Here is a 13,505-nt window from a genome sequence, read left to right on the forward strand (position 1 = left end):
ATAGCTAATCTTAATTTCTAATCCTGATATCCCGTCCTTAGGGTGGGCTGTGTTGTGGTAAAGATATTGTATGCTGAAAATAAAAGGGGTGTGACTTAAAAGGTGGGCATATCTTTGTGAGATGGGGTGTGGCTTACCAGCTGGACTGACACATTTACCAGGAGAAGCAGAGCGGAGCTTGGGACTGAAACAAAACTTGGGACTTGAAACAACTATTATATATTTTTATTTTACATATAAGTAACATGTGTCCAAGTATTATCGAAATATCTCCAGCTGTTTGAAAGTTATGCAGTATATTTCCCATAGACTTGTATGGGACTTTAAATAAAAACCCAGATTCTCACAAATGGGGGTGGGTAAGGTTTAAACTACATATAGATAAAGGGGGACCCCCCCCCCTCCCCCCAAAAAAAGTGCCTGGCCTCACCCGTGTGTCTATTGCCACTAGTTTCCCAGTATACCACCATCTATTTTTCATTTTCTGCAAAGCGCAATAACCAACCACATTGGTTTTACTTTGACATTGCCAATCGCTACAGTCCCCCAGTTTGGAGACTACTGTGGTGTTATAAGTGCCCAAAATACAAATCTTTACACGAGGACGCCACTGCTAAGGAGGGTACATCACCCCTACTGCCAGAATCTTCTCACCCACTGAGCCGGACGCACGTCCATGCCATCCGACAGCTAAGGGAGTCAGCATCTCACTGCAACCTTCCATGAAGACGGCAAGTCATAGCGATATCATCTTCACATCAAAGTATTCCTCTAAATCGCAGGTAATATCCTTCTATTAGGCCGGTTGAATACCTGTGCAATACCTGCTACACTCACAACTTGATTCACACTGTGTATTCCAACTTACGGATTTAACAAGACTTTTGAAAACCTATATACAGTATACGCATTACACTGGACATTTAAATTGGCACAAAACTAGGTGGCATTATCTGTGCATGTATTAGATCATAATCTTATGCAACTATATTTTACATTATTTGATTTTACCACATTTAATTAAATAGTGTATGTACTATATCTGTAGCAGCCGTTGGCTGTCCGGGCATGCTGGGAGTTGTAGTTTTGCAACATCTGGAGGTCCGCAGGTTGAAGACCACTGCATAGGAGGTAATACTCACGTGTCCCCGCCACTCCGGACCCGTCACCGCTGCCCTGGATGTCGCTCCATCACTGTCGCTGAGTCCCCCGTGGTGTCCCCGACGCTCCGGACGTCTTCTTCCCCGTGATCCACACTCTCCGTCGCTGTCATCACGTCGCTATGCACGCCGCTCCTATTGGATGACGGGACGGCATGCACGACGACGTGATGACGTCGAAGGAGAGCGTCGACCTTGCAGGGGATCCCGGCACGGAGCTGACACCGAGGAGGCAGGTAAGGTCCCTCCCGGTGTTCTGTAAGCTGTTCGGAACGCCGCAATTTCACTGCGGCGGTCCTGAGCAGCCGGGTTAGTGTCACTTTCCCTTGAGACGCGGCGGCCAGCTTTGATCGCCGCATCTGAAGGGTTAATACAGGGCTTCACCGCGATCGGTGATGTCCTGTATTAGCAGCGGGTCCCAGCCATTGATGGCCGCAGGGACCGCCGCGATAGGTGTGTGTATTCGCCGTATAAGACGCACCAACTTTTCCCCCCCAGTTTTGAGGAAGAAAAAGTGCGTCTAATACGGCGAAAAATACGGTACATATCCAGTCTTACTTACATTCACAGTTCTCCCTATACCTTGAGGTCTGAATCCTAATACTGTTTTTATCCTTTGATTTCTGGCACTGCGGGTATAGTGCAACTCAGTACCTCGGTACAGGGCATACCATCATGTATAGTGTGTAGCCACCCGAACTCTCAGCTTCCTGTCCTATTATTAGCGGTTCCCCTCACTAGATAGAAGCACTTGGATGCTTTTGAGTGTAAGTGAGGACAAATTTGCCTCTTATAATTACTTTCAGGCTTAGATTTTCTTCCTGCTGCTTTGTACACACTTCTGGCTGCTTCTTCTGGCATTTTCTCAACTAATCACTTTGTATTTTTACAATGGGAATTTGACATCTGACTGTCACCCGCAGAACAGGCACTGTGCCAGCCCAGTCATTCACAACTCACAACTTTATCAATACAAAATATGAATGCAAAGTAAACGACATGTGAAGTCTTTGCAATTTTGATTTCCATAGCACTGGGTTTTTGTTTAACTACGTCTGTGTACCAATATTTCCTTTAATAAAAAAAAAACCCATAAGGGTTGAGTTGAGCAGCCTTGCAAAAGACAATATGTGAGGGTGTATGTACCATAGAAACAGCCCATTTACCTACTGTAAGGAATATTGATGGATGGTTGATTTCACATCCCTTTCACTAGTGCAGAAATCATGGCTTAGAGCATAGAGAAAATGGGAGCATGGGTCACTTTTCTTCTTCAGTCCCAGGCTTGTTTACATGGGGACAATCAAAACCCAATGGACCCATTTTATTTTTTAGTAACCTGGCAAGATCTTTGTGTCATTGTTTAGTTATCAGTTTTTATCAATGCCCAGTACATCTAGTACACCCATTGTCCTCAAGATCCCTAAAGTTTATGCACCAGAATTGTAGCCATGAATCCATCTGTCCTGTAACCAATAAAGAGGTGGGCTACAGCTCATATTGGCCACATCCCATTGCCTGTTAACACCTTAACCATTGTCTTAACAAACTTGTGATAAAAGAAAAAAACAGCCTCCCTTATGGGCACAATAGCCATCTTTCCTACAAAGGATGAACATTACAATTTGTGTTTGGCAAAAACCAACACGAAGGGGTTTTATATTTATTTTTACTTTAGGATCGCCTTTCTGGTAGGTTCACTTGATACATTATTCTGTAGGATCCTTTTTAATCTCAGTATATTTGAACACCATCTCCGGTATGCTTAGATGTTGCCAGTAATTCATCTTTGGTATACTTGCAAACAATTGTCTATAATTTCCCCATGCTATAAACAAGTTAAATATGGAAGGATCCATTGTGACTCTAGCAGTATATCACACCATTCTAAGCGGGAAGGGTGAGGCATTCAGTTAACTAGAAATACGCATGAGAAATAAACCAGCCAAGCTTGCAGGGATGATAGCACTGAGCTAATCTAGATGCAGATGTGCTGTAGGGGGAGGCAGCCGCAGATGCTGTAATTGGCATGTGTCCTTGAAGATCTTTGGGGAGGGTAGATGTCCCTTCTGCACCTCTCTGTTGGCGCATCACTTGGTTTCCATAGAAACGGGCTGGAGCCTCCATGCCTCCCCCCTCTGCTGCTTTATGGGAATTTTCCCTGAGTACTTGTTCTGTCAATGTGTGCATAGCGCAGTGTAGGAGATAAATAGCACAGCACTATGATAAAAATAAATCCAACGTGATCTTGAATTGCAAAGAATTACTGCTGCAAATGCTTTGTACTTCTTAATAGAGAAAAAGCATTGGAGAGAACACAGGAAAAAAAACATTTACAGCAACTTAACAAATAGGGATAATAAAATGCAACAATAAATAAGAAATAAATACAAAAGGTAACTGATCTGATGAGGGAAATATGTGGTATTGTAGGGTATAGACTTATTTTTCATCAACTAGACTGATGACATGGGGCATTTAAAAGTGCATTATACCAGTGTTTTAACCATGCCAATGTATTATTATACCCGTAAATATCACAAAAGAGAGCAAGTGCAGAACACTGCCAAAAAGTGAGGAGAGGGCTCATTATTATATACTGGCTAATGGAATTACACAGGTTATAAATGTTGTATTTCCGGCAGGAGTCCCATCAATATTAAAGGGGTACTCCTCCCCTGGCATCTTATCCCCTATCCAAAGGATAGGGGATAAGATGTTAGATCGCCGCAGTCCCGCTGCTGGGGACCCCGGGGATCGCCGCTGCGGCACCCCGCTATCATTACTGCACAGAGCGAGTTCGCTCTGTGCGTAATGACGAGCGATACAGGGGCCGGAGCAGCGTGATGTCATGGCTCCGCCCCTCATTACATCACGGCCAGTCCCCTGCAAGTCTATGGCAGGGGGCGTGATGACCACCACGCCCCCTTCCCATAGACTTGTATTGACGGGGGCGGGCCGTGACGTCACGAGGGGCAGAGCCGTGACGTAACGATGCTCCGGCCCCTGTATTGCCCTTCATTACATGCAGAGTGATCTCGCTCTGCGTAGTAATGATAGCGGGGTGCTGCAGCAGCGATCCCCGGAGTCCCCAGCAGCGGGACCCCGGCGATCTGACATCTTATCCCCTATCCTTTGGATAGGGGATAAGATGTCTAGGGGCGGAGTACCCCTTTAAGGGCTCACCCAATGCACCTTTTCTGCTGGGGATATTTAATTGGTAAGGTTGGATTGTTCCTATCTGAATATGCTCTTATCTCGACAGGGAAGCCACTTCAAAAGTGTTACTTTACGTTGCCACCATAATGGAATAGTAAAACCAATGACCAAACCAGGGAGCAGAGTCCAAAAGATAATGCATTCTTCACCCTTAACCCCTTAAGGACTGAGAACAATCTTCGTTTTTGCACTTTCGTTTCGCTTTTTCTTCTAAAAATCATAACGCTTTAAATTTTACACCTACAGAGCCATATAAGGGCTTGTTTTTTCATCAACAATTGTACTTTGTAATGACATTACTTATTTTATAAAAATCTGCGGTGAAAAAAAAAATTTTGTGCAGTGAAAAGAAAAGAAAAAACGCCATTTTGCTAATTTTTAGGGCTTCCGTTTTTACACAGTGCACTTTTTGGTAAAAATGACACATTATCGTTATTCTGTAGGTCCATATGGTTACAGGAATACCCAATTTATGTAGGTTTTATTTATTTTACTAATTAAAAAAATGATAACTACATGCACCAAAATTAGTATATTTAAAATTGTCATCTTCTGACTGTGCAGTTTAGCTTACCTTATATTTTAATAGTTCGGACATTTACGCATTTACGCACAGGTGATTAAAATTTTTATTAGGGGGGGCTTATTCACATTTATTATCTTATTTTTTTTACCACTTTTTACTTTTTTTAGCCCCCTTAGGGGGCTATACCATGCAGTCTTTTGATCGCATACACTGTTCAATGCAATGTCATGTACGAAAAAGAAAGTTGAAACAGCACTCTTGGTAAAAAAATGGAGGCTCTTGGCGCACTTTTTGATCAAAATGTGTCATAGCATTGATCAGTGTAACCGGCGATCTGCTGCTGTAGCCAGGCATGGAGCAGAAGATCATGGAGCAGTAGATCGATCGGACGACGAGGAGGCAGGTGAGGATTCTCCCGTCGTCCAGTAAGCTGATCGGGACATTGCGATTCTGTCACCATAGTCCCGATCAGCTCTGCTGAGCTGCTGGGATAGTTTTACTTTCACTTTAGATGCCGTCTAAAGGATTAGCTGTGGGTCCTGGCTGCCTGTAGCAACCGGGACCCACAGGATTTACCCCTTTCTCTGTAAACCCTGTTAGCGCAAGATCAGGGCATAAAGGTACACCCTCTTTTCTTAAGGATTTGGGAAGCTTCGTCTTTAAGGGGTTAAAGAAGTACTCCAGTGGAAAATCATTTTTTTATTAACTGGAGCCAGAAAGTTAAACAGATTTGTTAATTACTTCTATTTAAAAATATTCATCCTTAAAGTACTTATAAGTTGTTGTATGCTCCACAGGAAGTTCTTTTATTTTTGGATTTCTTTTCTGTCTGACAACAGGGCTCTCTGATGACACCTCTGTCCATGTCAGGAATTGTCCCGAGCAGGAGCAAATCCCTATAGCAAACCTCTTCTTTTCTGGACAGTTCATGATATGGACAGAGGTGTCAGCAGAGAGCATTGTGGTCAGACAGAAAAGAAATTCAAAAATAAAAGAACTTCCTCTGTAGTATACAGCAGCTGATAAGTATTGGAAGGATTAAGATTTTTAAATAAAAGTCATTTACAAATCTGTTTAACTTTCTGGCACCAATTGATTAAAAAAATATTTTTTCCACCGGAGTACCACTTTAACACCAGCAAGGAGGTGTGGATTTACCTGCAAGGAATCTCTAGTTTGTTAGCTCTAGTAATCTTTGTTAGCAACTACTGACCGGTAGATGGAAAAAAGACAGCGGATGCAGGACTTAAGTGGCTGGCCAAGTTTATAACAATCAGTTAAACTGGTTGTAAACATTCAGGCAGAGGTCTGGACAGGCAACAGATTGGTCATTGTGGTTAAATGTGCATGCAGATGAGATTGGTGAGGCCATGTTCACACATTGGAATTTCCGTGTGGAAATGCGCTTGGAATTCTGCACAGAGATTCCGCTGCAGCAGAGTCCTGTTGAATTCATCGGGATTCTGCTGCACTGTGCACACGGCAGAATTTCTGTTCAAGATATTTCTGGCATGGAAAATTGAATTCCATGTCCGCATAGCTGTCTATGAGATGGCTCATTCCAGTGCAGTCCTAGCGCTGGCATATTATGCCAGGGCCCGCAGTCTACGGAATGTCCACATGAAGATTTGCCATGCTGACATTCCGTAGTGTGAACATAACCTAACAGAAGAAGGGTTCTTAAAAGGCTGAGGCACATTAAAGGGAATCGGCGCCTGTTTTATATGTCAGAACTAGCTGCAGGCAGCAAAAACCAAGTGAAGGATTCTGGGATTATGGGGGAATTTATTTTTAGCCTAGATTTTTGCGTGATGCGAAAACATGCTGCACAAGTGTGGGGTTTTACCAGTTACTGAGCAAAATTTATTTCATTTTTCAAGTCACTTAATAAATGAGTGCAAATGACAGGAAGCACCTAGATAGTGCAAACAAGGATGAAAAGCTCACACACATTAAAGGACAAATATCATGGTAAAAAAACAAATGATAGGGAATAAGTTTTAGATCACGGGGGATCCAAGCACTGGGTCACCCTCATTCTCCTGTTTGGAGCCTCAGCTCTCCTTCACAGTGGCGGATCACGACCCCGCCCGAAGCAGGGGCCGCCATACCCCCTCCATATAGCTCTATGGGAGAGCCAAAGATTGTCAAAGGCTCTCCCAAAATGTGGAGGGGGCGTGGCAGCCCCCGCTTCGGGCGGGGGTTGTGACGCGCCACTGTGCTGGAGAGCTGGGGCTCCAAACAGGAGATCGTGGGGGGCTCCAGTGCTCGGACCCCTCACAATCTAAAACTTATCCCCTATCCTTTGGATAGGGGATATGTTTTTACCATGACACTTGGCCAACAATCACCCTTTTAATGCGATTGCTTCTAGATTACCCATGTGTTCACCTCAAGAATTAATTGGCATAAAGACTGGGGCAGAGAACGAACAATAAGAATTGGCAATACTTATGTCACACTTTTTCACTTACTGCCATAATAACCAGATTATTGGAGGAAAAAACTGGAGAAAATATTTTTAGTATGGATTGGAATATTATAATATGTTGAATGCTCATACCTTAGTCTGGTCACAAATTTACTAATGTTAAATACAAATCTATTGTATCAAAAGAGATACAAACGTGGAAAGACTAGGTAAATGGCTTTAATATGTTGCACAATTTGGCAACCTGCAAGCAATAATTTATTGTGAGCCACATTAAACATACCAGTCTTCTTCCAGTAGACAGTCAAGTCTTTACTGATTGAAAAATATCGGACTGTTGAGTATCTACATTCTCATATTGAAGTCCAGCTTTACCTAAATCTATAAAGGTTCTTCTTACTCCATCATATTTATCTGGCCTCAACAAAAATGCTACTTTTGAACCATTTGATGCAGAAGAGAGGATGGTAAAATAAAATGAACACCCTTAGAGGTTTAGCAATAATGTTATCATTGGCACCTCAGGCACCGCAGACAAAAAAAAAAAAAAAACATCACTTTCATTTATTCACATGACAACAATCAGCTGCCTTTGATAGGGTAAATGTGACAAATAAAACAGAAGATAGTGATCACACATAATGGTGACATTAGATACAGCTATCCTACACTATCCAACACATCTTTCCTAGCTGTTATGACAAGTATATGCCCTTTCTACTAAGGTTAAGGTATGCCACCCACTCATTACATAATTCTAGACCTTCCTGCCTTCTGATATTGAAAATATGTTGTAAGGATCCACAATTAGTATAAAAGAGCTTTTCTTGATTAAGAAAATGGGTTTGTTGGATGTGATGTGACCAAAAATCAGCAATTTTTCCATTTGGAATTTTTTTTTCCATTTATGCCTTTCACCATGAAGCATCAGGAACATCACAGTTTAGTAGTCCAGCCCCCCTGGGCCTATCATACACCATCATTCGATGGCTTACATAGATGAACGTAAGCATTACGTAAGCATGGTATTGCATTACACTAATCTATGTTTTAGGCGCTCGATTGCTAAGGGCTGTCTCAGGCAGCCTTAAGCAATCGTCAATCCTCCAAGGACCAGGAAGAATGGGAAGTCCTTCCCAGCAACCCATCTGCAGCCTGTGCTTTTATCAGTCTCTTAGACCCACCCATATCCTGATTGGCCTGGGAGCTGTAAGCAAGCAATAATTGGATAAACTCCAGTCTTTGCTATCTGCAAAGTATGCTGGGCTACCTTGACGTCATCTCAATGTTCCTACTTCCTTATCCTAAGCAGCAATGGCGCTGAAATTCCATGTGTTCTTTATCTCTTATCGTATAATAGTACTGTTGCCAGAATCACACAAGCCTGGCAAAGTTCTAATGTTTGGCAAACCACATTTTAGCCATGCCTGAGTAAGATCGGTCTATACAGGCTTGGCTCACTCATCTGTAATTCAGAGCCTAGCTCTTGGGTTTAGCAAGGCATTCCCATTTTCAAAATCTATCACAGACAATTTAGTTTTAGACATTTTTATTTAATTCTATATATGTTTTATAAATTTGGAGGTTTGTCCAACTCACGCCTCAAATCAGACAATAAGAATTTACTTTGTAATTCTGACTAGCTGTGTATGGGCTTCCTGAAATATTGAATATTAAATAATGTGTAGATTTATTATTTAGAAATACATATTACAATTGTAAACATTGTGTTTTAATAGGTAATATTGACTGCCTTGGACAGGCTTTTTAATTATCTCTATCCCTTTACAGCAATAACACTGGTCCTAACACAATTCTCTTCCTATATTCCTTGCATTTCCAGTAGGGTGAACAGAAGATGGTGTATTGTTTGCCATGGCACCCACTAAAACACTATGGAGCTCCTTATTAATCTGTCATAATTATCATTATCTGCATGCGACAATGATTAAACAGCCAATTAGCCTCCATTAATTTGCTCATAAATTCACTTCATCCTCCAAGTGATATCACTTTTAGACAATTTTTTTTAAATGATCATGCGGACCAGAAAAATATATCAATTACTACTGCCATACCTACTCTCAGTATCACTCATGATTCTAGGACCATATTGCAGTGTTCCTTACAGGTATTCTGGAATAAATATATCTCTGCATTCATCATATAATGCTGATTTCCATTAACACATGTCCTAGATACCTATAGAAAATATGTAAGCATTTGCAGTATAGTTCCCCAACATGAGGTACAGTATAGTTCCCCCACATTAGGTGCAGTATAGTTCCCCCACATTAGGCGCAGTATAGCTCCCCCACATTAGGTGCTGTATAGTTACCCCACATTAGGTGCAGTATAGTTCCCCCACATTAGGTGCAGTATAGTTCCCCACATTAGGTGCAGTATAGCTCCCCCACATTAGGTGTAGTATAGTTCCCCCACAGACATAAAGCCTGCAGCCATATACAGTATATGGCTGGAGGCTGTATGTCTGTGTACTGCCCCACTTCAGTGTTCCGACCACCGCTCCTCCGGTCCAGGGACCCCGGGGACCGGGGTCGCAATCTACTGCTATGGCCTATGGGCCATAGCAGTAGGTCCCGGGAGCGGAGGTCAGAACACTGAAGATGACGTTGCTTTGGTCCTCCTCACTGCTTTGCTCTGCTTTTCTTCTATGGGCGCACGCACGGGACGTCAGTGACATCCCTGCGTGCGTGACCTCCCGGCGACCCCTAAGTTTTTCAAGTTAACGCGGTGGCCGCCGCAGAGAGGTAACCGCTGGGATATCCTTGTGTCCTGAAAAGATTTTTCGGGACTCAGGGATGTCCTGAGTGTGTCGGGGGCCCCCTGCGGGCACGGGGCCCAGAGCAGGCGCTCCATAGTGCCAATGATGATCCGGCCCTGGCCTTCAGCCATATCGGTCCGGGGTCACGATCTACTGCTATGGCCTATGGGCCATAGCAGTAGGTCCTGGGACCGGTGGAGCGGTGGTCAGAACACTGAAGATGAAGTGCTGACAACTGATGCTGGTTACTTACCATGCGTGCATCCTCCTCGATGCTCCGCTCTGCCTTCTCCTATGGGCGCACGCACGGGATGTCAGTTACGTCCCTGTGTGCGCTACCTCCCGGCGGCCCCTGCGTTTTTAAAGTTAGTGCGGGGCCGCAGAGAGGTAGCTGGGACATCCTTATGTCCAGAAAAGATTTTTCGGGACACAGGGATGTCCCGAAAGAGACGGGGGCCCCCCCAACGATGATCCGGCCCTGCCCAGGGCCCCTTGCACCTGTTTCCCCCTGTACATGTGTTCTGCAGTGTATTGCATTATAAAATGCATTCACCTCTAGACTAATATCAGAAAAGACTGATACATGATGATTATAATATAAATTTTAAAATAAGAACCATGCTTCAAATTTATGAGAATATGAAAAATATATTTAATAGCCGCTAATATAAAATACATAAGACAATTAAACAACAATAAATATAAAAAATAATAATGGAATAAAATGAAAAATATCTCCTTCCACAGGGCCCTTGTGGGGAGATAGGGATAACTTCAATGTACTTAAAATGTTGTAATACCGCAATAAGTCTCTAATCTGATAATCCGGCAAGGATGTAGATTCATAGACAAGGTGTAACTTTATAGTCCCAGTCCGCAATCACAATTGTGCAATCAGCATAGATATTTACCGGCTTCAAGGAGAAAGTAGGAGCTGCTTTCACTGTCTGTCCCAAAGAGGTCGATGTGCACTGCCGTGCGCACCGGCAGCTGGTCTGTTTGCCACAGACCTAAGTATACCGCCGATCACGGAGGTGGATGTAGTCGCTCCGGTGATGGCAAACAAACCTCGTGGAAAGGGATCTTGGCGTGTGACGTCAGCTCAGTGAAGATGGAAGTTAACCCGGTGTATGCTGTTAACCCGGTGTATGCTGTTGATGCAGGCTGTAATTCCTGGAGCAAGCGGCTGGATTGGTAACAGATGAGATTAGAGTTCTATTTGTATAATGTGGTATTGATGTGGCAATTGCTCTATGGCGATATTTGTAGACCCTCTAGATGCGTTTCAGGGTGCTTCATATATTGACCCTTTCCTCAGTAGAGTTCTCTTACAACATTTTAAGTACATTGAAGTTATCCCTATCTCCCCAAAAGGGCCCTGTGGAAGGAGATATTTTTCATTTTATTCCATTATTATTTTTTATATTTATTGTTGTTTAATTGTCTTATGTATTTTATATTAGCGGCTATTAAATATATTTTTCATATTCTCATAAATTTGAAGCACAGTTCTTATTCTTATTTTTAAATCTATATTATAATCATCATGTATCAGTCTTTTCTGATATTAGTCTAGAGGTGGATGGTTTTTATTCTTTTTCCTCCCTATTTCAGTTGGTGTACTTTCTTGGTGTTAGTACTTTCCATTCATACCTCGACTAATTGTTTGTGAGCTGCACTTCCATATTCTTTTTTTCTATTTGCATTATAAAATGTGTTGTATCTTTTAAGAGTTATGTCATGTGATTGTTATCCAGGAGGTATCAGTGACCAGGTGATCCCAAGAGTGACCTATGGGCTCCCTGCTAGTCTACCTAGCTAGCTTCTCTCTCTTGGAGCTTAGAGCTCTTGCTTCCTGCTGAGGTCCAGTGCAGTCGTGCCTAGTGTGTGGGTCCAGAGTGTTAGAGGCCTCAAAGTCCAGTCCTGCAGCAACCATCATTTCAAGAAAGCTAAAGTCACAGCTTTATGAGTCAAATCAAGTCAGTCCCTGTCATCTGTCACATCAGCGTGGTCTGCATTCACTTGTCCAGTCCTTCTACAAATTGTCCAGTCCTACCAGCAAGCCCTTAACGTCTCTGTGTCAGTGGTCACCTCCTTGGGCCCTGGCTGAACTGTATAGACTTTACCAACTGTCTCAGTAAAACTATCGTTGTCCATAACTTGGTGTCAGAGTCTTTATTGCCCCCGTGCCTAGCCCAGAATCCAGCTGTATGCCTTCGGGTGGTTTTAGGCTAAACCCCGCCCTGGCATCACAAATACAAGGGGTTAATGCTATCTGCCCCCTAGGGTAACAACATCTGCCCTCATCACACCCTGCTACCACAACTTTTGGCCTCCTACGAACAAGATATGGGTGTGTGCCTAATGTTACAAGTCCTCCCCTAGTCTGATCTGTTTTCAATATTCTATGCAAAAACGGCATGCCAATGCGATTTAAGTCTGCACCAGAAAGTGTCCGAAACTTTGCAAATTAAAAGTGGTTTACTCATGGCACTTGTGAAATAGAGAGGGAGGTGAAGAATAGTACTGTGTCAACCATGTGCAAGATTAGGTCTAAAGCTATGTTATGTTGCCAAGTATTGCCTGTACCTGCAAGGGTTAAAAATGTGCCGGAGAAGCGCGCAAAAATGTCCCGTGCTGGTTAGCGTCCCGCCCCTGGGCGTGGAAACCATGTTTCTGTATCTATGCCGAAGTGTAACTGTGAAGATCCGACCCTTGTTACCGGAAGTCACGCACTTCTGGCCGGCAGCCATTTTCCTTAAGCCCTGCAATAAAGGAGCAGCGCTGCTGGATTCTCCCAGTTTGCCGGAAGTCAATCAGAGGAACAACAAGGCGGAACAGACAAGCACACATGCAGAGTCCAAGGCCCGGAAAGTAGCCATGGCACAAATGTTTCAGGAGCTGGTTGATCGTTTACAGCTCATCTCCTTCAGGGCCGAAGAGGCCTGCTACCAAGTCCGCTGCCCAAGGATGATGGAGACTGGCCACCAACCCCGGTGGAGGGAATGCCAGCATCTTCTTGTGCATCATAGCCGGTGAGGCTGTCCCCTCACCACCGGACTTGGGGGTCCTGGGCCGAAATTCACCTTGAAGAGTCAGAAGTGAGTACCCCGGCTGAGGCAAGTCCCCACCTTTACTAAAGTGGTTGTTTGGCAATGAGCATTACAATATATGAGGGAGCATTTTCTTCCCTTGCCAGGAAAGTCCCCCAGTCCCACTGGCCCAGTCCGAGAGGGCCAGAAGAGAAGCTCAGGTGGCCGAGATTGTAGACGGGCTGAGGGCACAAAGAATGGAAACATATGGGCCAAAGCTGCTGACATATGAGGTGCGACAAGCGCAGCAGCAGCACACAAAAGCTTTGGAGGCCCTGTACATAAGGAAGCT

This window comes from Hyla sarda, chromosome 13 (assembly GCF_029499605.1).
Source record: "Hyla sarda isolate aHylSar1 chromosome 13, aHylSar1.hap1, whole genome shotgun sequence".
NCBI lineage: Eukaryota > Metazoa > Chordata > Amphibia > Anura > Hylidae > Hyla > Hyla sarda.